The sequence below is a fragment of the Nelumbo nucifera genome, chromosome 1, assembly GCF_055504915.1.
Source record: "Nelumbo nucifera cultivar China Antique chromosome 1, China Antique-T2T, whole genome shotgun sequence".
Classification (NCBI taxonomy): domain Eukaryota; kingdom Viridiplantae; phylum Streptophyta; class Magnoliopsida; order Proteales; family Nelumbonaceae; genus Nelumbo; species Nelumbo nucifera.
The window spans coordinates 111,471,583-111,494,173 of NC_142649.1; the positions used below are offsets into that span (position 1 = coordinate 111,471,583).

The 22,591-nt window shown below is 44.9% G+C and overlaps 1 non-coding gene across 1 annotated transcript; it reads left to right on the plus strand.

Moving 5' to 3' along the window:
• Positions 1–15,029: 15,029 nt before the first annotated feature.
• Positions 15,030–15,136, plus strand: LOC148803700 (small nucleolar RNA R71). The gene has a single exon (XR_016081687.1). It is a non-coding gene; the product is annotated as a small nucleolar RNA R71 (small nucleolar RNA).
• Positions 15,137–22,591: the final 7,455 nt, after the last annotated feature.

Genomic DNA, 22,591 nt, shown 5'->3' on the forward strand with positions numbered 1-22,591 from the left:
GTCACCCCCACTTCTAGTTCCAGCTACTTCCCACCCCCATCCCCAGGTTTTTGTCATTTAAATGTACTATTCGAAGCATTTCTTTTCATTCGTTAACTACACTATTTCAAGGTTTCAAAATCGATGGCAGTGAAGCAGGTCTTGGGGAGAAAAAAAATTGGAACATACGTACATAGGTGAAGATTTTATAAAATGGGAACAAATGGATCCATGAAAGGAAATTCTGCATAAAGTGTTAAACATAGACTGAAATTAAGTTTTAAGATTAAAATGGTAAAAGTAAAACCTCATCGTCATTGATTCCCATAGATTTATGTAAGATGGTAATCGTGAACTCAAAGGATTTACACAAGACGACGCATGGGCAACCAAAGAATGTTAACAGATGATGAACATACAATGTAAAAATCACCAACACTAGAACAAAGTTTCATTGATGGATTCTATTATTTTGAAAATTTGAAGAATCAGCAAGGATAAAAAAGAAACTTTTTGTTGATTCTGTTAAGCATAACTCTGAGAGGGGAGGTTATAGTCCAATTTGAAAAGAGAAGGGATCAGTATCCATAATTGAAAAGCATCAAGGGAGATTTAAGTCTTTTACCCTTAATTTTTCTTGTGTCCCCCAAAGCTTTGCGACTGGACAGACTTGGGGATCTCAGGTCATGCATTAATAGCCTAATACCCTTAGCTTAAGAGTTAGCTCCAGACTTACTGGGCAGTTTCAATTCTCATCATCATCGTCATCGTCTAAGCCTTGTCCGAACTGTAGGGATTATAATATATCATATGCAATATAAACAAAATGTACTACATTTATCCAAGTAGAATGTGATAGAAAGCATATAATTGAAACATCAAAAAATAAATAAATGATTAAATGAAACCATGATTTCCAATGGGAGTTTATGTAGAAGAAAATTTGTCACATTTGTTTCCTATAACTCAAGAAAAAACTTTGTCACATTTTTTTCCAACCATGATTTCCAATGCACCAAGTCAGCTTCCTCCATATAGAGCCTTTGGTAGTAGTAGTAGTAAGGGACTTCACCCTTGGGAAGACAAAACCTGCCTTTGGAGGGTTTCCATCAACAAGTGAGTTCTCATATATTTCCTTGCACTCTTGTACAACCTACACATATAAGGTTATCAATAAGTGAAATGTCAACCTCGGAATCCTCACTCCCTCTAAGAAGCAACTCATACTTCTGAGATAATTAAAAGTTTTGAATTTAATCAATAATATAACATCTCTTAAACTTCTCAAGGAACAGAAAACCATAAATTCTTTAAGACCCTCTCTTAATTACGTCAATTGTAATCAACTAACCGCAACCCTGGAATTTCTTCAGCAGCTTAAAAAGACACCATTAACACGTAAGGCACAAAAGTCCACTTAACTAGTCCAATAGAATATAGAGAGTTAATGCAGTCATTCTACCGAGGAAATTTGTAGATGGTAAAGTTGTTATTACCTCTTTGGCATCCTTTCCTCTCGCAATCCCACTCTACAACATCAGGCTGCAATCCAGGGTACAAACCGAGAATCAAAACAAGCAAAAAAAGTGCAAATATGTAACTCCTGATTCAGTGTAATAAAGTATCCTCATGTGGCAATATTTCACAAATATACAAATCACAGAATCCAAATGAGCAAAAAAAATAGAGTAGTGCAAGTATGGGAGTCCTCATATGGTTTAATATACTAATCTCATACCACATTTTAAGATGACAAAAAGTACATAGTAACTAGGGCCACACTGAAAATGATAGGATTTAATCTAATTCAAATTTGAATTGAATCGTTTAAGTTAGAATCAGATATCCATCTAACCATAATAGGAAAGTATCAGGATCTGAAAAGGTGATATTTTTATTAATTGAATTAAACCAGATATTTCTTCCTCCAACAATGTAGGATCTGATATATAATGATATAATTTGTGTATATGTATATGTATATAATTTAAATTTAAGGTTCTTTAGGATTAAGTGGGATTTGAGGTTTAAATAAACCTATTTTTGTCTACCGTTGCAAGTCAGGTTGCTAAAGAATTTCAACTACATTGGGCTCAGGTAAGGGTTTGGGCCCATTGAAAATTAAATAAATTTCCAACGTACTTGACTTGAAGAGTTTACACATATATGGGCCGAGCCCTTTTAAATTTTGACAAATGGTCAACCTGAACCCGTCCAAGTTGCAGCCATACTATTTATGATATATAGTTTTTGTCTTATATTTAATTTTATGGAATTAAGTTAGTTTTATACAGGTTTACCGAGTTTCGAACTAAACCAGATTGAATTGGATATGCGGATATATCAGTGAATCGAATTTGAAAATATGTTTTACATATCCGTTGGATTTCAAATTGAATATAGATATCTCAGATTCTGAGGGGCCATTGCTTGGTGTAATGGTAAAATCTCAGATTCTGAGTGGGCACTGTGTGAAAATGCCAAGGTTATATATATATATATATGAATTCAATCAGATCTGTTTGTAGCCTTCTAAGCCAGTTTTCTTAGTGCAACAGTGTTACAAGCTGCATCTTTGTTGAATACCAAGAAGTATGACTGGCAATTTCCAAAACAGATATAATATGGAGCAACATGCTATTATAGAGTTGTACTAGTCATTACTACTTACAGGGCAGTCAGGATGATGCTCGAGAATATTTGCGTAAATGAGTGTGAAGCTATCCAGGCTTTCAGCTGAAGCAAGCTCTCTTAGGTCATTCAGGATTTGGATTCTATTTTCAACTTTTTGTATCAAAAGTAATAATAATAATCAGAAAGATGAGGCATCTGATCCAAAAGGATAGACAATCAATCATTGGAACTCATGAATTGAGAATGAAAACATGTTCCATTTCTTCATTCATAACCATACTACGAATTTAGACACCCCCACACTCGAAAGTTGCACATCCATACATATCATAATCATGAACAATGTTCCACTAGTTTTACGGCTTGGGTATGGGTATTATTTTTTTCTCGGGTTTAAAATTTGTAACATGAGTTCACAATGAACGAAAAATGTCAATAAAGCTCAAAGGGGTCCAACAAAGGGGATAATTTATCAAAGGGTGGGCTATTTGGCTTATGTAGCTTATAACAAAAAGGCCTTAATCATGTTCATGCATGCTTGTGTCAATGTGATCTTGAAAAGAATCAAGGCAAGTTCTAAAGAAACAAATCCATGGAAGAATATATCACATGAAAGAAAATAGTAGGACTGACCAGCTTTTGTCTACTAGATTTAGTCACTACCATTCTCAAGGAAAATAAATAGACTAATTAATTCTAAGTTGGAAATTACTTATCCAATCATGTTATGAGCTTTTCAAACTTAATTGAATCTTGCTTATGGCATACACAACCTAAAAAAATCATTGAAAACAAAAAAAAACACAAAAACAAAGAGCAAAACTATATTTTATTTTATTTTTCAAAAAAATGCAGAATTAAAACACAACCTAAATCAAAATTTAAAACGCAACCTAAATCCCCTCCCCCACATTTAAAACTTACATTGTCCCCAATGTAAGGTGAAATGCAACGAAAGGAAAAAATAACCAAACTATAAATGCAAAAATAAGAAGAGAATGAAAAAACGAACTTCCCTTTTTTTTTAATCAACATAAACCGGATCCTCAAGGTCCAGTTGTTCCACATTCTCTACTTGGAAGCCTTCATAGAAATGTTTGAGTCTATGGACATTCACCTTGAACGCTTTGGAAGTTGCTAGACTTTGAATTTCAACTGCACCATGAGGAAAAACATTAGTAACAACAAAGGGTCAAATCCAACGAGAATGCAACTTACCCGGAAATAGACGAAGCCGTTGAAAGAATGGTAGGATCCATCTAATGGACGCCAAAAAGGTTGCGGAATGGGTGGGCGAATTTCAAAAATTTTCCTACCTTCTCCCAACTGGGAATTGCATTCCCTAAATTTAGAATACAATATTCAAGGATCCTACTTGAACCATAATCGAACCAGATCTGAACCAAAAGGAAAATGGGAGGATTATACATGATCCGGAGAAACAGTATCTCCCAAAGTTGGTGTTCACGCCCAAAGAAGACACCAAGATCCGCTCCTGCTGAAGATGACACAGCTGTGGGTGGAATGGAACCAGCAGGGTGCGTCCTACACACTAGATCCTTCGCAAGAATCCTCTAGAAACTCTGAACACCGAATCTTTTTCAGTCTTTCCTGCAAGACTGATGTTAAGAACTGATTTCTTGACTTCCTATTGCTGCAAAGATTAAATCTTACAAGAGGGAATGGCGGCGGCTGGAGGAGAACTCCTGGGACGAAGATGGCTGAACTGCTTCTCTTCTCTCTGGAGTTTTATGAGGTCTAATCTCAATTCGCAGGAAGCTTTCTTGCTCTAAACCCCTTGGTTCGAAATCTGATATATTTTTCTTTTTGTTTCTCCTCCTTTCTTCTTGATTAAGAAACCTCCTAATTAGGAGTTATCCCAATCAAAATCAGTATTTGGATAGGGGATTATCTTAATCCTATCTGCAGATTAAGTTAGCTTACTCCTAATCTTATCAGGAGGTTACCAGATTCAAATCTAATTTGAATTTGGTCTCCTGGAGTGGATAAGGTTAAAGGCAAAATCCTTTTACTAACATTAGTCTCAGATTCGCCCCATAGATGGGTGATCATATCAGCCCAGCTCGAAATAGGCTTTTGACCCATTAAGTGTTCAGTGTTTGACTAGTTTCCAATCTGCTGCCCAGTTGGGCTTCTTTGTATGGCATGGGACCCAAGCATTGATCTACACACCAGCCACATGGGTTCGGCCCAGCCTTTATTACAAGGCCCAGCCGAATTCACTGAAAAGCTCAGTGAACCCCTGAGCCCATCACATGGACCCTATGGGCCCAACACTTACATTAAGTGGTCCTTGGGCCAAGCCATCTTATAAAAACTCAGGGACTGTGTGCAGGTGAAAGGTTAGCCCATCAGGTATTAATCTAAATGGTCTTACACTTAACCTCTCAGCCCTCAATGATCAAGCATTGCCCGACAAGAGAGGACCTCTCCCTCGGCTGCAAGGAACAGTGCCGCACTCTCTACTCACATGGATCCCGAGAATTAAAACCATTTGCAAACATTTTGAAACCGTACATATACATATATATATATATATATTAATTTTGCAAAACAAAATTCCAACGATTGAAATCAACTGCCGGCAGTTTGGTTTACATCAGAGAGAGTGCATTCCCGATCATTACCATTGTCCGACAAAGGGGCTGATCCTGTCACTATGATCACTCACTCAGATGAATTCTCAGACTGCCCCAACATGCCCAGGTTTTGACCCCCGCTAAGGATCTCACTGATTGACATATCAAAGACAGCCCGATCCGACACCTAGTGAAGTGTCATAATCGAGTCTAGGGGTTAGGTGTAACTTTCCAGTTTTGCCCATTTGTCTCCAAGGTCCAGGGCAATACTAGAAATCTGGTCCGGTTCAAGGATTCAAGTAATTCCATACTGCATGTGCCTTGGTTCTTATCCTGGTGGCCGAGACAGGCCATCCCAACACTTGGTGGCACACCAGTATCAGCCTTGCCAGGATAAATCGAGTCTCTATAAGTGTCCAGTTTTAGGGTCTTACACAGAATTATACCGAACAACATGAATCAAACATGCACTTTATTTATTTACACTAAATGTCAAAAGTACATCAAATCGGATTGAAGCTAAGGGCATACAAAACTGTCTAACAGCTCCCACTTGCACTTAGGTCCAATCTGGTACAAGCCGGAAAAATCATCTGTAAAGGTGATGAAATACACGTGTTGATTTCGTGTCCTAACACTCAGGGGACCACATACATCAGTATGTATTAGGTTAAGTGTGCCTATAGATCTTTCAGGCTTACCGTCAAATGGCCGCTTAGTCATCTTACCTTGAAGGCAAGGCTCACAAGTGAGAAGATTTTCTACGGTTAGAAAATCCAAAGGACCATCCTTTACCAGCCTTGTGATTCGGCCAACACCGATATGGCCAAGTCGGTAATGCCAGAGGCACGTGGGATTTACTGTATCATGATTCCTTTTCTTGGGATTTTTCGACCGACGTAGTTTCGGTTAAGTTAGTTTCCAGAGAAGGATGTAGAACATAGAGACCGTTCTCCAGTTCCTCGCATGCGATGAATTTGTTATTCCGTTTAACAATAATCATATTACTAAAATAAATATTATATCCATCAGCACACAGCTTAGAAATAGAAATTAAATTTCTTCTCAAATTCTGTACATAAAGACAATCTTTAAGTACAAGCACTCCTTCTCTAAATACTAATTCTACGGTTCCTATTGCCGCAGTTGCAACACTTGCAGTCGTTCCCAAGAATAGTGTCACTTCGCCTTCACTCAATCTTCTGCTAACTTTGAACCCCTGTAGTGAGTTACACGCATGAGTTGAAGCCCCGGAGTCAACACACTAGGACATAGAAGTAACTAACATATTAGTTTCTATGACACAAGTTTCTACGTTACCTTTCTTACATTCCAGGTAGGTAGGACAGTTCCTCTTCCAGTGGCCGGTTTGTTTGCAGAAGTGACAGACATCAGCAAGGAAAACCAAATCATTAACTTGCACAAGAGCATCCTCAACTACACCCTTAGGATAGGCATTAGATCTATCAGTCAATTGAATCACAACACCACTTTTATTCAAAGGTCCAAGTTTCAAAGAAGCATATATAGAATATGGCATGTGATGGAGGGTGATTTGGCCCGACCTCGTAGCACGGGTACACGTGGGCATGACCTTGCTCAAGCGATGACTCAGCGTGACAGCACAACAAGTGTAGCTGCAACTCGGAAGGAAGGTCCCACCGAGTTCAGTGCACCAACTCGGCGGGATAGGCTACTCGCCGGGAGCCGCCTAGCCAGCACCTCCTCCCCGAGGCTAAGGCATCCCAACCTGCCTTCGAGCTCGGGGCCCCCTGACCTTTCCTAATACCCGAGCTCCTCCCAATGAATCTCAGGCCACTCCTAGACAGGAACACCCTGATCCACCTCTAGGTACCCTGAGGTGAAGACACCTCAGGCCAGACAACTCGGCATAGCTTGCCACAGGCAGCTCGTCGCTTGCGGGATAGCCCGACACAGGGTAACTCGTGAAAGAGCAGTTCGGCATATCGCAGGAGGATCTCCTGCCTGACCACTGTACCTGAAAAATCTGGGGACAACAACCACATCCCTCGTCAGATAGTATCATGCCTGTCACCTTTAGAGGGTGCCTTACACCTGACAGGCACGTACCCTGCAATGACGGCCCTGCGCGTGCCACCTCAGCCCTACCTGTAACAACTGCGGCAGGCTGACAATGGCGGTTATACCTGCCCTGTCAGAGGCCAGTGGGCCTGATGCAACGAAATTCTATTATAAGGAACCTACTCTCAGAGAACACTTAGCTTTGATCCTCTCCTTGCTTCTTTCACAGAATACTAACTTAACCGTCGGGGTGTTCCCGCCAGGCAAGCCCCCGGGGATTCTTCTCCTTCTCCATCTCAGGTACCTTTTAGGAGCCATGCAAGTGCCAGCTAGGAGTGATCGGATTGCGCACCATCAATTGGCGTCGTCTATGGGAAACCGCTTCTAAAAGCCTTCCTCTAAATCTTCACAGTTTTTTCTTCTCTGAAAACTCAGCACTCATGGCTTCTTCGAACAACACTGGATGTAGCATGGAGATGGATAACGCCAGGGAACAACCCCAGGTTCCCACGGTCTGCATTGGGCAGTTCACCATTCCCCTCTCGATGGACGGAGTCCCCAGCCTGAACGTGCCGCGAGCAGTGGCGCCTGTGGGTGTTCCCCTTCCCTCCTCTATTGAAATGACCTTTGCTGAACCGACTATCATCCCTCTGGCGACCAACCAGAACTAGCTCGACGATTTGATGAAGTGCATCCAGGCCATGCAAGCCCAAGTGCAGCAGCTCCAGCAACACTAGCTTTACCAGCAGCAAGTTTTGCACCACGTCAACCAGTACCACTACCAGCAGCAATTCCCTCAACTGCCTCAGCCTCAGCTCCCTCCTCGGCACCCAGCCTCACTGTGAGCCAGGTCTCGCCGCCAGGACGAACGCCCTTCTCGCTAAGGAGAAGCTTCCCAAAACCCCCTAAGAGCCAAGCCTCCTTCCGTGGCAAACAAGAAAGACCGGCTACTCCGGTCTCGCCACTGGTAGTCAGGTCGGGAGGACCCCAGCTCGCCAGGTCTACATCACCTCGACAATCAAAGTTTGAAACCCCGCTTCTGGAGAACCGGCTCGAGATCCTGGCTACAGACTCCAAGCAGGATCCCTCTATCCGTGGTCATCACCAGCGGCCGGAGCTGCTTCCTGCGCAAACCGTTCCTGACAGCACGGAGGTGAGCAGCACCAATGCAGAACCCGCCAAGAAGTAGAGACGCCACCGCCGAGCTCACCGATCTACCACCCACAACCTGCCTGAGCTCAGAGGCAGGGAAGAGGTAAGCTCAAGTGAAGTTAAATCTCCCCTTCTTTCTATTCCTTCCACCCTGTCTCCCGAGCTCCTGGCTGTTCCAATGCCTAAGGACTTCAAACTCCCCCCTCTCGACAAGTATGACGGGTCGTTCGACCCAAATGATCATGTAGACGCCTTCCAGTCACAGATGCACCTGGCGAGGGCCGGTGAGTCTTGCATGTGCGTGGCCTTCTCCACCACTTTTAGAGGAGTGGCCCACACATGGTACCGAAACCTGGCGTCCAGATCGATAAGAAGTTGGGCGCAGTTCGCGCTAGCCTTCACATCCCACTTCGTCACCAGCAAACGGTGCCCGCGAACTGAGGAAAGCCTTCCAAACATAGTCCAGAGAGAGGGAGAGTCCATTTGGGGCTATATCAAGCGGTTCAAAGATGCATGTAAATACCGTGCCTGGACCCCGCAGTGCGCCTTGCAGCGGCCAAGAAGGGCGTGACGCACAAAAAATTCAAGTGGCACATGGTCGTCAATCAGCCGGCGACCATAACTGAATTTCTTAAGCTTGCGGACATGTTCATAGCCACGGAAGAAGAGATCAACCAGAAGGGTGAGAGAGCGCCCGAGAAAAGAAAGAGAGAAGGAGAACCTTTCAGCCAAGGAGACAGCCGAAAGAAGAAGGACGTAGCTCGGGGGGCAAAGCCGGGTCAGCCGTTCTGAGCTCCTGTAGTGGACCGAACTAATTACACCCCACTGAATGCGAAGCGGGCCGAAATCCTGATGGCAATCAAGGACGCCCCGTACGTGAAGTGGCCACCCCGCCTGCGGGGGAATCCCAATGAGAGAAATAAGAAATTGTATTGTAGTTTTCACAGAGATCACGGTTACAGTACCGGAAATTTTAAAAACCTCCGCGACGAGATAGAGGAGCTCATCCATCGCGGATATTTAAGGAATTTTGTACAAAATAATAACAATAATAATAATAAGGCAGGTCGGCAAGGAGAGCACGGTAAGGATACTCCCGAGTCCAACAGCAGGCCGGCCGAACAGTCGTAGAGGTAGCCTCCGGAAGAGAGGCCGGTTCGGGGCACCATCCACGTGATAGTGGGAGGCTCGATCGTTGTGGGTTGTACCTCAGCAGTAGCTCGGACGTCAGTTCGCGAAGCTGCCAGGGAAGAACAAAATCCTCCAAAGCGGCCGAAGACAGAAGAACCAATCTTCTTCACGGTGGACGATGCGCGAAGGGTCCTCTACCCTCACGACGACGCGCTTGTCATAAAGCTAAGGATCAACGACTTCGAGGTCAGGTGCGTCCTCGTTGACTCAGGTAGCTCGACAGATATTCTCTTCAAAGTCGCGTTCGACCAGCTTCAGTTGCAGGGAAGTGACTTGAGGCCCGCGAACACTCCTTTGGTGGGCTTCAGCGGAGAAGAGGTCAGGCCCCTTGGGAAAGTAACAGTACCTGTGGAAGTCGGCACATGGCTCTGCGTAGTCAGACTCAACCACGACTTCCTGGTGGTCGCGACCCCCTCCCCATACAACGCCATAATAGGTCAGCCGATCACCCATGTCCTACGGGCGGTGGTCTCCACATATCATTTGGCAATGAAGTTCCCTATAGACTTCGGTGTGGGGGTAGCACGGGGCGACCAGCTCGAGTCCCGGAGGTGCTATGTTGCCGCCCTGAAGGGAAAGACCAAAGTGGCCGACGACCTCGAACTGGAGCGGCCTATGAAGCAAGGCGAAGAACGAGCTGCACCCACAGAAGAAACAGTCGTTGTTTCGACTTCAGCAGCAGACCCGGCTCGGACGCTTCAGATCGGTGCTTCCATCTAGGAACCTCTACGATCCGAACTTGTAAGTTTCTTACTTCAAAACTTAGACATTTTTGCTTGGTCCGCAGTAGAGATGCCCGGTATAGACCCTGACCTTATAACCCACAAGCTCAATACTGATCCTGTAGTTAGACCCGTTAGACAGAAGAAGTGCAACCTAGCCCCGGAGCGATGGAAAGCGGTCAACGAGGAGGTCACGAAGCTCCTCGCAGCTGACTTCATAAGAGAAGTCCATTACCCGAGCTGGGTAGCCAACCCCGTTCTGGTAAAGAAGGCTAATGGCAAATGGTGCATGTGTGTCGACTACAGCGACCTAAATCAAGCCTGCCCAAAAGACTACTTCCCGCTCCCCAGAATCGACTGCTTGCTGAACGCGACCTCAGGGCACGAGTTGTTGAGTTTCTTAGATGCCTATTCGGGCTATAACCAAATCAAGATGGACCCAACGGATAAAGAATGTTATGTAGATGAGGTTATGCCCTTCGGGTTGAAAAATGCTGGGGCAACCTTTCAAAGGCTTGTAAATAAATTGTTTGAGCCATTAATTGGTAGAAAATTAGAATGTTATGTAGACGACATGGTTGTCAAAACTCAATTCTCACACGAATTAATACAAGACTTGCACGCACGGCTGAGTTCACCTACAAGAAGGAGACCAGTCAAAAAAAAGGGGGGGGAGTCTTTCACAGGGAACTCACCACCATGGTATGAGAAGCAACCCGGGCACCGAGCTGACCAGGAGTGAGATCAGCCCATTTTGTGACCTCCTCCGCGTACGCGGCCTCCTTGCTCTTCTGAAGACTGCACTGGGGGTTCAGAATACTTTCACCCCCTGGCTCTTCGAGCTAGAAACGGTTACCTCCGCCGCATGGGCGGACTCCTCGGAAGCCTCGACGGCGATATCAGCAGAGCAGGCCCCAGCTGTAGCCTCTGCAGGGCGTGCCTCAGGGGTGGCTCCTTTATCACCCCTGATAACGGTCTCGGCATGCTCAGTGGTGGGCTTTGCCGCTATCTCAGGACCCTGAGGCACCGTGTCCCCCTCCAGGTCGATGACGGGTTGAGTACAGGGGAGCTCGGGCTCCGGAGCCGGAGCCTGTGGAGGCTAAGCCTCGGCGGAGGCCTACGGAGACTCAACGCGTGCCTTCTTGGCTACACGCTTCTTTCTCTTCATTTGGCGGAAGAGCCTCTGACCGCCAATCTTCTCCGCCTCCATGAGACCTGTAGTGAAACTCGGCGTTAGTAATCCCGAAGTAAATATATGGACAAAAGAGCCGAAGTGGAGAAAAACCTACCCAGGCTCAAGCCGGCCTGGATGAGCTTCTCCTTGGCTGTGAAGTCCTTGTAATTAAACCCGAGCTGAGCCCACGACTGGAGTGACTTCTTGGTCTCCATCGAGGATGACACTAGGTCTTGAACGGCCACCCTCCAGTCAGTAGGGAAGGGCCACCCCGTGCTGCTCCGAACTACGAAGTAGTTCCACTTCCAGGCCGGGACTTTACTCGGGAGCTTGTGCATGAGTTTAAAACCCGGGTGGGGAGACAGGTAATAAGACCGTCTGTGCCTGGGGAGAGTGCTCGAAGCATTCTTCTTTATGGCCAGGATGGTGCTAAGGATATCTAGGTCAATAGGGAGAGAACGGTCGAAGCAAAGGGAAATGGTCCCAACCACATTCCGTATGGAATTCGGGTGAAGTTGGTGCAAAGTGATGTTAAAGTGCACCAGCACCTCAACAATCAGGGGATGAAGAGGAAGTCGGAGCCCGACAACCAGTTGCTCCCTGAAGACCACGATCTCGTCGGGACCGTGCTCCCATGGAAAGCTGCCGGTAGGAAGACTATAAGAGTACTCCCTGGGAAGTTTGAACCTCTATATGAGGTCCTGGAGTCTCTCCAAAGTCATGATGGAAGGGCCGAACTGATCTGGCGCCCGGCCTCGGTGGGAGGTGGAGGCCAGATGACCCAAAGCTGCCCGACCTCGATCGGAGGTGGAGGCCAGATGACCCGAAGCCGCCCGTACATCGGACGGCTGGGCGGCAGAAGAGACACCCTGAGCCGAGGTACCCACCTCGGGCTCGTCGATGAGGCTATCTATGCTAGACGACATTACAAGGCGAAAAGGAAAGAATATTTGGAAAAGAAAAAGAAGCTCGGAGACTCACCACAGGAAATGTGAACAGAACTAGGGGAAGAAACCGAGCTAGAAGACCCAAGCTGGGGACCTCAGACGCGAGCTCAACACTGACGCTGGGGACTTTGTGGCGAAGAAATGACCAATGATCCCCCACTATTTATAGCCGCTGTACCCGGTCGTTAACGGTCAAGATGGAGACAATCCAACGGCTCTCAAAAAAACCGGTTATGGGTTCCTCGAGGTGAAATCAGTTTAGCGCGTTTTTTGGCGTTCGCGAAGTCCGAATCGCGTGACGTCTGCGCATAAACTGAATGCGACCCGGGTTCCTTTTGACTGAGCTGGGAACTAGACTGGTCCAGTTGGGCGAAATGCGTGACGAAGCGGCATGGGTACCGAAGCCAAATCCACCCGGCGCAACATGAACTCCCCGCGCTGGGTCAACACCGCCAGCACAGGGAGTGGGGGGAATTGATGGAGGGTGATTTGGCCCGACCTCGTAGCACGGATACACGTGGGCATGACCTTGCTCAAGCGATGACTCAGCGTGACAGCACAGCAAGCGTAGCCGCAACTCAGAGGGAAGGTCCCACCGAGTTCAGCCCGACAACTCGGCGGGATAGACTACTCGCCGGGAGCCCCCTAGCCTACACCTCCTCTCCGAGGCTAAGGCACCCCAAGCTGCCTCCGAGCTCGGGGCCCCCTGACCTTTCATAATACCTGAGCTCCTCCCAGTGAATCTCAGGCCACTCCCAGACAGGAACACCCCAATCTGCCTCTAGGTACCCCGAGGTGAAGACACCTCGGGCCAAACAGCTCAGCATAGCTTGCCACAGGCAGCTCGTCGCTTGCGGGATAGCCCGGCACAGGGTAACTCACGAAAGAGCAGTTCGACATATCGTAGGAGGATCTCCAGCCCGACCACCATACCCGACAAATCTGGGGACAGCAACCACGTCCCTCGTCAGACAGCATCGTGTCTGTCACCTTTAGAGGGTGCCTTACACCTAACAGGCATGTACCCTGTAATGACGACCCCGCGCGTGCCACCTCAGCCCTGCCTGTAACGGCTGCAGCAAGCTGACAGTGGCGGTTATACCTGCCCTGTTAGAGGCCAGTGGGCCTGATGCAATGGAATTTTGTTATAAGGAGCCTACTCTTAGAAAACAGAGGTAACTTCTATCAGTCGTGCTATCTGCACTCTTAGCCTTGATCCTCTCCTTGCTTCTTCCACAGAATACTAACTTAACCATCAGAGTGTTCCCGTCGGGCAAGCCCCCGGGGATTCTTCTCCTTCTCCATCTCAGGTACCTTTCAGGAGCCACGCAAGTGCCAGCTAGGAGTGAATGGATTGCGCACCATCAGCATGACATTGATAGCAGCTCCTAAGTCTAACATGGCCTTCTCTATTCTAGTGTTACTTATCGTGCAAGGGATAGTGAACATACTTGGATCTTTGCACTTTGTAGGGAGTTTTCTTTGAATGACTGCAGAAACATTTTCCCCTACTCTCACCTTTTCACATCCTTTCAGTTTCTGTTTCCTCTTATGTGTACACAGTTCTTTCAAGAATTTAGCATAATGAGGCACTTGTTTAATAGCATCTAAAAGGGGAATATTTACCTCGCATCTACGAAAAGTTTTATAAAAATCTTTAAACTGCTCATCTTTTCTAGATTCTACCAAAGCATGAGGAAAAGGAGGTACTGGTTTATAATCAGAAAGAGGTGGAAACTTACGCTTAGGTACGCCATCGTCATTGTGAATGGCGTTTTTCTCCTTTTCTTGCATCAACGATGCAGGGGCTGCCTTTGCTGGAACCTCAACCTCTTTACCACTTCTCAAAACGATTGCACTTACATTTTCCTTTGGATGCACTATCATTTGAGAGGGTAATTTCCCTGAAATTTGCGCCTCAAACCGACTAATTGCGGTTGCCATCTGGCCCATCTGATTGTCCAAACGTTGGATACTAGTCCTCGTCTCCTGTTGAAATTGCAAAGTATTAGTGGCAAGAGATTTAACAATATTCTCTAAAGACATACCAGAATTAGAAGTTTGGGTTGGCTGTTGTCTAGGGGGGTGCGACTGATATTACTAGAAACTTGGGCGGTTGTTTGGATTCCCATAGCTGAGATTGGGATGATCCCTCCATCCTGGATTATATGTACTCGAATACGGATCATATTTCCTTTGCGGTTGCCCCAGAAAACCACCTACCGCATTCACGTGCTCAATGGGCACCTCTTGAAGAGTTGGGCACAAATCGGTTGGATGCCCTACTACCGAACAAATCCCACAAGCCTTCACCGTTTGCATATTACCTGCAGCCATTTGACGAACAAGAGAAGTTAGACTCACAATTTGTTGTTCAAAGGAAGAGAGATTTACTTCATTAACATGCTTTGAAGGAGGGTCAAGCCTAGAGCCAAATTATTGAGAATTGGCCGCCATATTTGCAACCAAGTTTCTTGCAGCCTTGGGAGTTTTATCCACTAAAGCTCCTCCACTAGCAGCATCAATCATGCTCCTATCAGTGAGTTGAAGACCCTCATAGAAATACTAGATGAGTAGCTGCTCAATGATTTGATGATGGGGGCAGCTTGCACATAATTTTTTAAAACGTTCCAAGTATTCATGTAAGGACTCCCCGCTGTATTGTCTTACACTACAAATTTCTTTTCTAATATTGGCCGCCTTTGAAGCTGGGAAATATTTCTCCAAAAATAGTCTCTTCATTTTGTTCCATGTGGTAATACTCCCAGAGGGTAGATAATAGAGTCAATCCTTAGCCAAATCCTTCAAAGAAAACGGAAAGGCTCTTAATTTAATTTGTTCTTCAGTCACCCCCGTGGGTTTCATATTCGTGCATACCACATGAAGCTCCTTTAGATAATTGTGAGGATCCTCACCTGCAAGACCATGAAAAGTGGGCAAGAGATGTATTAGTCCAGATTTTAATTCAAAATTAGCATCAGCATTTAAAGCAGGAAATGTTATGCATAAGGGTTGTTGATTCAAATCAGGGGTGGCAAGCTCTTTCAGAGTTCGACTTCCAGCCATGATTTCCTCCTCTCTCAAATCAGAACTGCTAACAGATAGGATATCCAAACCTGGATTGTTCTCTTCATAATGACTCTGAGCTTCCCTCCTTAACTTGCGCAAAGTTCCCTCTATTTCTGGATCATACTGCAAATCACCTTGCTTAGAAAATCGAGTTATAGGCATAAATCATGGAAACCCTAATAAACCATGAACGACATTCAAGGGGATGAGAGATCCATCGAATGGACGCCCAAAGATTGCGGAATAAGGGGGCGAATTTCAAGGATCATTCTTGAACCATAAACTGAACCAGATCTGAATCAAAAGGAGTAGGAGAGGATTATACCTGATACGGAGAAATAGTATCTCCCAATAAAGGTGTTCACGCCCAAGGACGGATCCAAACATTGCTCCCACTGAAAATGACGCAGTGCAGGATGGAGCAGAATCAGCAGTGTTCTTCTCCAAGAACTCTGTCCTTCGCAAGAATCAATGGGATGGCACGTGAGCACAGCTTCCTATCAATTCTTTCTCAAAGAACTGATATCAAGATTGAATCTTGACTTCTCCCACAACTGGAGATCGAACTGGCAAAGAGGGCGGCAAGAGAGTATTCGTAGGGTGCAGAATTCTCTCTTTTTGTGATTTCAGCACTGAAGAAAATCTGATTGTGTGTATTCTAAAGGCTGCCGCCCCCTCCTTCTTTTGTTAAACTAAAAGATCAGCTCCTGATCCAATTAGGAGCTGCTTATCCAAATCATATTTGGATAAGACCTCTTTTAGGTGATAGGGATAAACCCTTATCTTATTTGCAGATTAGATTAGCTTTCTCCTAATCTCATTAGAAGGTTTCTAGATCTGAATCACATTCAGATTTGGACTCTATGAGTGGATAGGGTCAACACCCTATCCTATCTGCTAATCCATCTCAGAATTCGCCCCATTATTAACTAATAAAATAGCCCAGTTTGAAATGGGCTTTAGGCCCATTAAGCCTTTGTGCTCACCTAACCTTCCTAACTGCTGCCCAGTTGGGCTTCCTTGTATAGCGTGGGACCCAAGCATTGATCTACACATCAGCCACATGGGTTCGGCCCAGCCTTTGTTACAAGGCCTGGCCGAATACACTGTCATGGACAGTGCACCCTCTGAAACCCATCAAATGGGCTCTATGGGCCCAACACTTACCCTAAGTGGTCCCTGGGCCAAGCCACCTTGTAACACCCAGGGACTGTGGGCAGATGCAAGATTAGCTCATCAGGTATTATCCTTAATGGTCTTACACTTAACCTCTCAGCCCATAATGATCATACACTGCCCGACAAGAAAGGACCTCTCCCTCGGCTGCAAGGAACAGTGTTGCACTCTCTACTTATATGGATCCCGGGAATTAAAACCTTCTTGCAAACCTTTTAGAAACCATAATATATATACTTTTATATCTCATATAAAATATATTTTGCAAAACAAATCTCAACGTTTGAAATCGGCTGCCGGCAGTCTTGGTTTCCATCAGTGAGAGTGCATCCCCGATCATTACCTTTGTCCGGCAAAGGGGCTGATCCTGTCACTATGATCACCCACTCAGATGAATTCTCGGACTGTCCCAACATACCCAGGTTTTGACCCCCGCTAAGGATCTCACTGAATGGTACATCAAAGACAGCCCAATCCGACACCTAGTGCAGTATCATAATCGAGTCTAGGGGTCGGGTGTAACTTTCCAGTTTTGCCCATCAATCTCCAAGGTCCTGGGCAATTCTGGAAATCTGGTCCAGTTCATAGATTCAATTAATCCTACACTGTATGTGCCTAGGGTCTCACCCTGGCAGCTGAGATAGGCCACCCCAACCGACTTGGTGGCACCACAGTGTCAGCCTTGTCAGGATAGGTCTCCCCAAACTGACCCACTAGCTGTGAACATTCTAAACTAACACGAGTCTCATTAAGTGTCCAGTTTAAGGGTATTACACAAAAACATACCAAGGAAACATGAATCAAATATGCACTTTTATTCATTTACAATAAACTCATAAAGTACATCATTTGGTCGTGGAGTCTATAGTGGACCCCTGTTTGTTGCTTTTCCAGCAAACAGCACACGATCCTATCGTGAAAACATATCCAGATGTAGACTTTCTATCATCTGGATCTGACTAGAAATCGGCATCTGTATACTCTTGGATCTGTAGTGAGCTACCGTCGAATACTAGACAAAACTCTTTTTTCTTTCGAAGGTACATAAGTATGTTTTTCACAGCAGTCCAGTGCTCCTGCCCTGGGTTGGCCTGAAATCTGCTTACTACACTCACTGCCTGAGCAATGTCAGGATGAGTGCACAGCATGGCATACATGATGCTCCCTACGGCAGAGGCATAGGGAACGTCTTTCATGCCATCAATCTCCTCAGAAGTCTTGGGAGACATCTTCTTGGAGAGAGTGACGCCGTGCCTGAAAGGAACATTTAGTTTCTTGGAGTTTTCCATGCTGTATCTTTTGACTATTTTGTCAATGTAAACAGATTGGGATAATCCTATTATCCGCTTCGATCTATCTCTATAGAGTCGAAGACCCAGTTTATAGGAGGCTTCTCTGAGGTCTTTCATGGAGAATTGCTGTGAAAGCCATACTTTCACCGTAGATAACATTCCTACATCATTCCCAATGAGTAGAATGCCATCTACATACAGAACCAAGAAGGTAACGTTATCTCCACTGTACTTCCTACAGACACAGGGTTCATCCGGATTTTGCTCAAAGTCAAACGATTTGACAGTAGAGTCAAAATGGATGTTTCAACTTCTAGAAGCTTGCTTAAGTCCATAAATGGATCTATTAAGTTTATATACCATGTTTTCCTAACTTGCAGCAATGAAGCCTTGTGGCTGCTGCATATAGATATCTTCAGTAAGATTTCCATTCAGGAATGCAGTTTTGACATCCATCTGCCAAATCTCATTCATAATCATGGTATGCTGCTAAGCTAGCAGGATCCTAATGGATTTAAGCATGGCCACAGGCGAAAATGTTTCCTCATAATCGATGACCTCTTTCTGAGTGTACCCTTTCGCTACCAGACGAGCTTTGAAGGTCTCAACCCTACCATCGGGGCCCTTCTTCCTCTTGTAAATCCATTAGCAATCGATTGCTTTTACCCCAAAGGGCGGATCTACTAGAGTCCAGACTCCATTGGTCTCCATTGAGTCCATCTCTTCTCTCATGGCCTCCACCTACTTCTGGGAATCTATGTCCAACATAGCTTCCGCATAAGTTACGGGATCCTCCTCACTAGTCAAGGTTTCCACCAGGTAACTATCCTGGTCATAACCATAACGGAGTGGTGGCCTGGATACCCGAGTGGATCTTCTAGGTTGGTCACTACCTGGAACTTGTGGGACATCACCCACTGCTCCTGAGCTCTCCTCATCAAGAACAACTTCCTGATGATGGGTGTCCAGGATGTAATCAGTTTCCAAGAATTGTGCATTTCGACTGCAGAACACTTTCTGCTCACTTGGGTCATAAAATAGGTAACCTACAGAGCCTTTTGGGTAACCTACAAATAGGCAACGGCTGGTATTGGATTCCAACTTGTCTACACTCGTTCTTTTAACGTGTGCTGGACAACCCCAAATCTTCAAGTGTCTGACACTTGGTTTCTTTCCGGTCCAAAGTTCATATGGAGTATTCGGAACCGATTTGGTTGGAACCCGATTCAGCATGTAAATCGCAGTCTCTAATGCGTAACCCCAAAAGGATGTGGGTAACTCTGAGTGTATGAGAAGCGACCGGACCATATCCAATAAGGTCCTATTCCTCCTCTCTGAAACACCGTTAAGTTGTGGTGTAGCAGGAGGAGCTATTTGTGATACTATCCCATTGTCCTTTAAGTAGTCCCTGAATTCGTCAAAGAGATACTCGCCACCTCAATCTGATCGAAGGGCTTTAATTTCTCTCCTAACTGTTTCTCAACCTCTTGTCTAAACTCTTTGAACTTTTCAAAGGATTCAAACTTGTGTCTCATTAGGTACACGTAACCATATCGTGAAAAATCATCTGTGAAGGTGATGAAATACACGTGTTGATTTCGTGTCCTAACACTCAGGGGACCACATACATCAGTATGTATTAGGTCAAATGTGCCTGTACATCTTTCAGGCTTACCGTAAAATGGTCGTTTCGTCATCTTGCCTTGTAGGCAAGGCTCACAAATGAGAAGATCTTCTATAGTTAAAAAATCCAAAGGACCATCCTTTACCAACCTTGTGATTCGGTCAACACCAATGTGGCCAAGTTGATAATGCCACAGACACGTGGGATTAACTGTATCACGGGCTCTCTTCTTGGGGATTTCAGCCGACGTAGTTTCGGTTATGTTAGTTTCTAGAGAAGGATGTAGAACATAGAGACCGTTCTCCAGTTCCCCGTATGCGATGAATCTGTTATTTCTTTTAATAGTAATCGTATTACTAAAGAAGACAGAAAAACCATCTGCACACAGTTTTGAGACAGAAATCAAATTTCTCCTTAAATTTTGTACATAAAGACAATCTTTCAGTACAATTATTCCTTCTCTAAAAAGTAACTCCATGGTTCCTATGGCCGCGGCTGCAACAGTTGTAGTAGTCCCCAAGTAGAGTGTGACTTCTCCTTCACTCAGCCTTCTGCTTACTTTGAACCCCTGCAGTGAGTTACACGCATGAGTTGAAGCCCCGGAGTCAATACACCAGGACGCAGAAGCTACCAATAAATTGGTTTCTATAACACAAGTTTCGAAATTACCTTTCTTGGATTCCAGGTAGGCAGGACAGTTCCTTTTCCAGTGGCCGATCTTCTTGCAGAAGTGAGAGGCATCCGATGCTTTGTCTTTCTTCTACTTCTTGCCCTTAGTGGCTTTCTTCGGAGACTTCTTTGCCTTCCTCTTTCTCTTGCCTGTCTTGCTAGCTTCAACAAGCATAGCTACGGGTTCATCCTTTCTAATCAGTTCTTCAGCTCTTTGCAACATATTGCTGAGCTCTTGCAAGCTGACATTCAGTTTGTTCATGTTATAGTTCATGATGAACGGATTGAAGGAAGGAGGCAAAGAATTAAGGATAGCATCTATCTGGGTCGCAAGGTCCAGCCCGAATCCAAGAGCCTCCAGTTTGTTGATATATCTCATCATCCGAAGACAATGATCGTGAACTTATTGGCCCTTGGTCATTTGTGCGGTCATGAACTGTTTCAAGACCTTTTGTCGAGTAGAATGATTCTGCTCTTCATACATCGTCCTGAGACTGTCCAATATGTCCTTGGCAAGTTCGATCTGATTGAACTGCCTATGTATTGGCTTGTCCAAGGAGGCAATGATGTAACACCGGGCAAGGGAGTTTTTCTCCTTCCATTCCTGATAGTCTCTCCTTCGGGCCTCAAAAGCCCTATCTCTCGGACACTCCGGGGCAAGATTCTTTGCCACTTTGTCTAGCTTTTCAGAAGCTAGGACCAGCATAAGGTTCCTGTACCAGTCGACATAGTTTGGGCCCTTCAACTTGTTGTCATCAAGTAATTTTTCAAAAGATCCGTTTGCCATTTTCTGATAAAAGAGCAAACATCAGTCCACAACCTAATTTGATTCATGTTCATTACATAGGTATGGATTTTAACCTACATTCCATTTCCATTTATTCATCTCTGAGATTTCCCTCATTTCTCAGTGACGGAGACTACGGGTTGTCTCTGGAAATGTGGAAAATCACATAGGGTGCATGGAGCCAACTGTTTCAGCTGCATAACCCCACCACCTTTCTGTGAAAGATCATATCCATTTTCGGGTAAACCTTTCTGTCCAGTGAGTGCTTACCCATCATATTCATGAACGCCAAAGTACCGTGAGAGAGTTCCCATTTTCTAGTGAAGCCCCTCCCACATCGGTCTATGACGCCCCTCTCATCTTATGAAACACTCAGACAAGCCCAATAGCAAATGGATAGCCCATTTTCTGGTGCGTTTCCTCATTACTGAAGGACCCATCCTCATGCTAATGATGGAAGGCCTTTAGAGAGTTCATCATATGAATCTCCCTATCACATGCACTCATATTAGCTGGAGGGAACAGTTAATTACGCCCTAGTTCTTATTTTAGGTCAAACCAAAGTGGCTCCCACCGACTTTCATAAAGCCAGATTTCGGTGGGCCTAAATTGGCTAGGGTTCCGCACGTAACCTCTTGATGAGGTATGGGGCCCACCATTGAGGGAGGTCATCCAATGACCAAAAGGGACACCATGGTAATGATGTGCATTCAGCCATGGTGTGCGCAAGAGCCACTGTCGATTGAGCATGGGCCAAGCACTTATGGCCCATTTACGTAGCACATCACACATCCATACATCAAATGCAGGGATAAATTGATCCAATCAATTAATCATCTATAAGGCCCATCTGAAGCCCATTTTAAATCCATAATATTAACGATTAATATTATCTAGGTATATGGGCCGAATGGTTCAACCCATATAGCTTTAAATGTTAAGTGGGCTTTTAGCAGTTTTACCCTTTTAAAACTGGGCCTTTACAGGTTGGGCCGAATTAACCATTTAATTAAACATCAATCCTCATGCCCATTAGTGGGAAAATTAGGGCTGACTTTCAGCCTTGATTAAACCCTAGATTCGGTCCAAACATTTTGAACCAATCTTGGTTCGAATGGGTCTAGGTTTGATCTTTAATTAAATCTTTAATTCAAGAAAATAATCTGAAATTAAATACTGATAAAAGAAAAAGAAGAATCAGTCAATCAGGGTTGTTCGCACAATCCATCCTGCAAAACAGAGGTTAGATCACAGTTTCCAGTTTCGTAAACTACAAATCGCAGATTGTAGTTCTCCCATCTGCGAAATCTCCTTTTCTGCGCCGCCATCTTCGATCCAAAATAAAATAAATAGAAATCTTATTTCTATTAATGATTACATCTGATCGAATACCTAATACATTGAGTCTAGAAAATAAAAAAAAAAATATTTACAGACCAAATGTAATGAATAAATCAAGAAACTGCAAATCTTACAGGTTCCCTGCGCAAACCAAGAATTCGATCTTCTCTTGTACGAACAGCCCATAAATC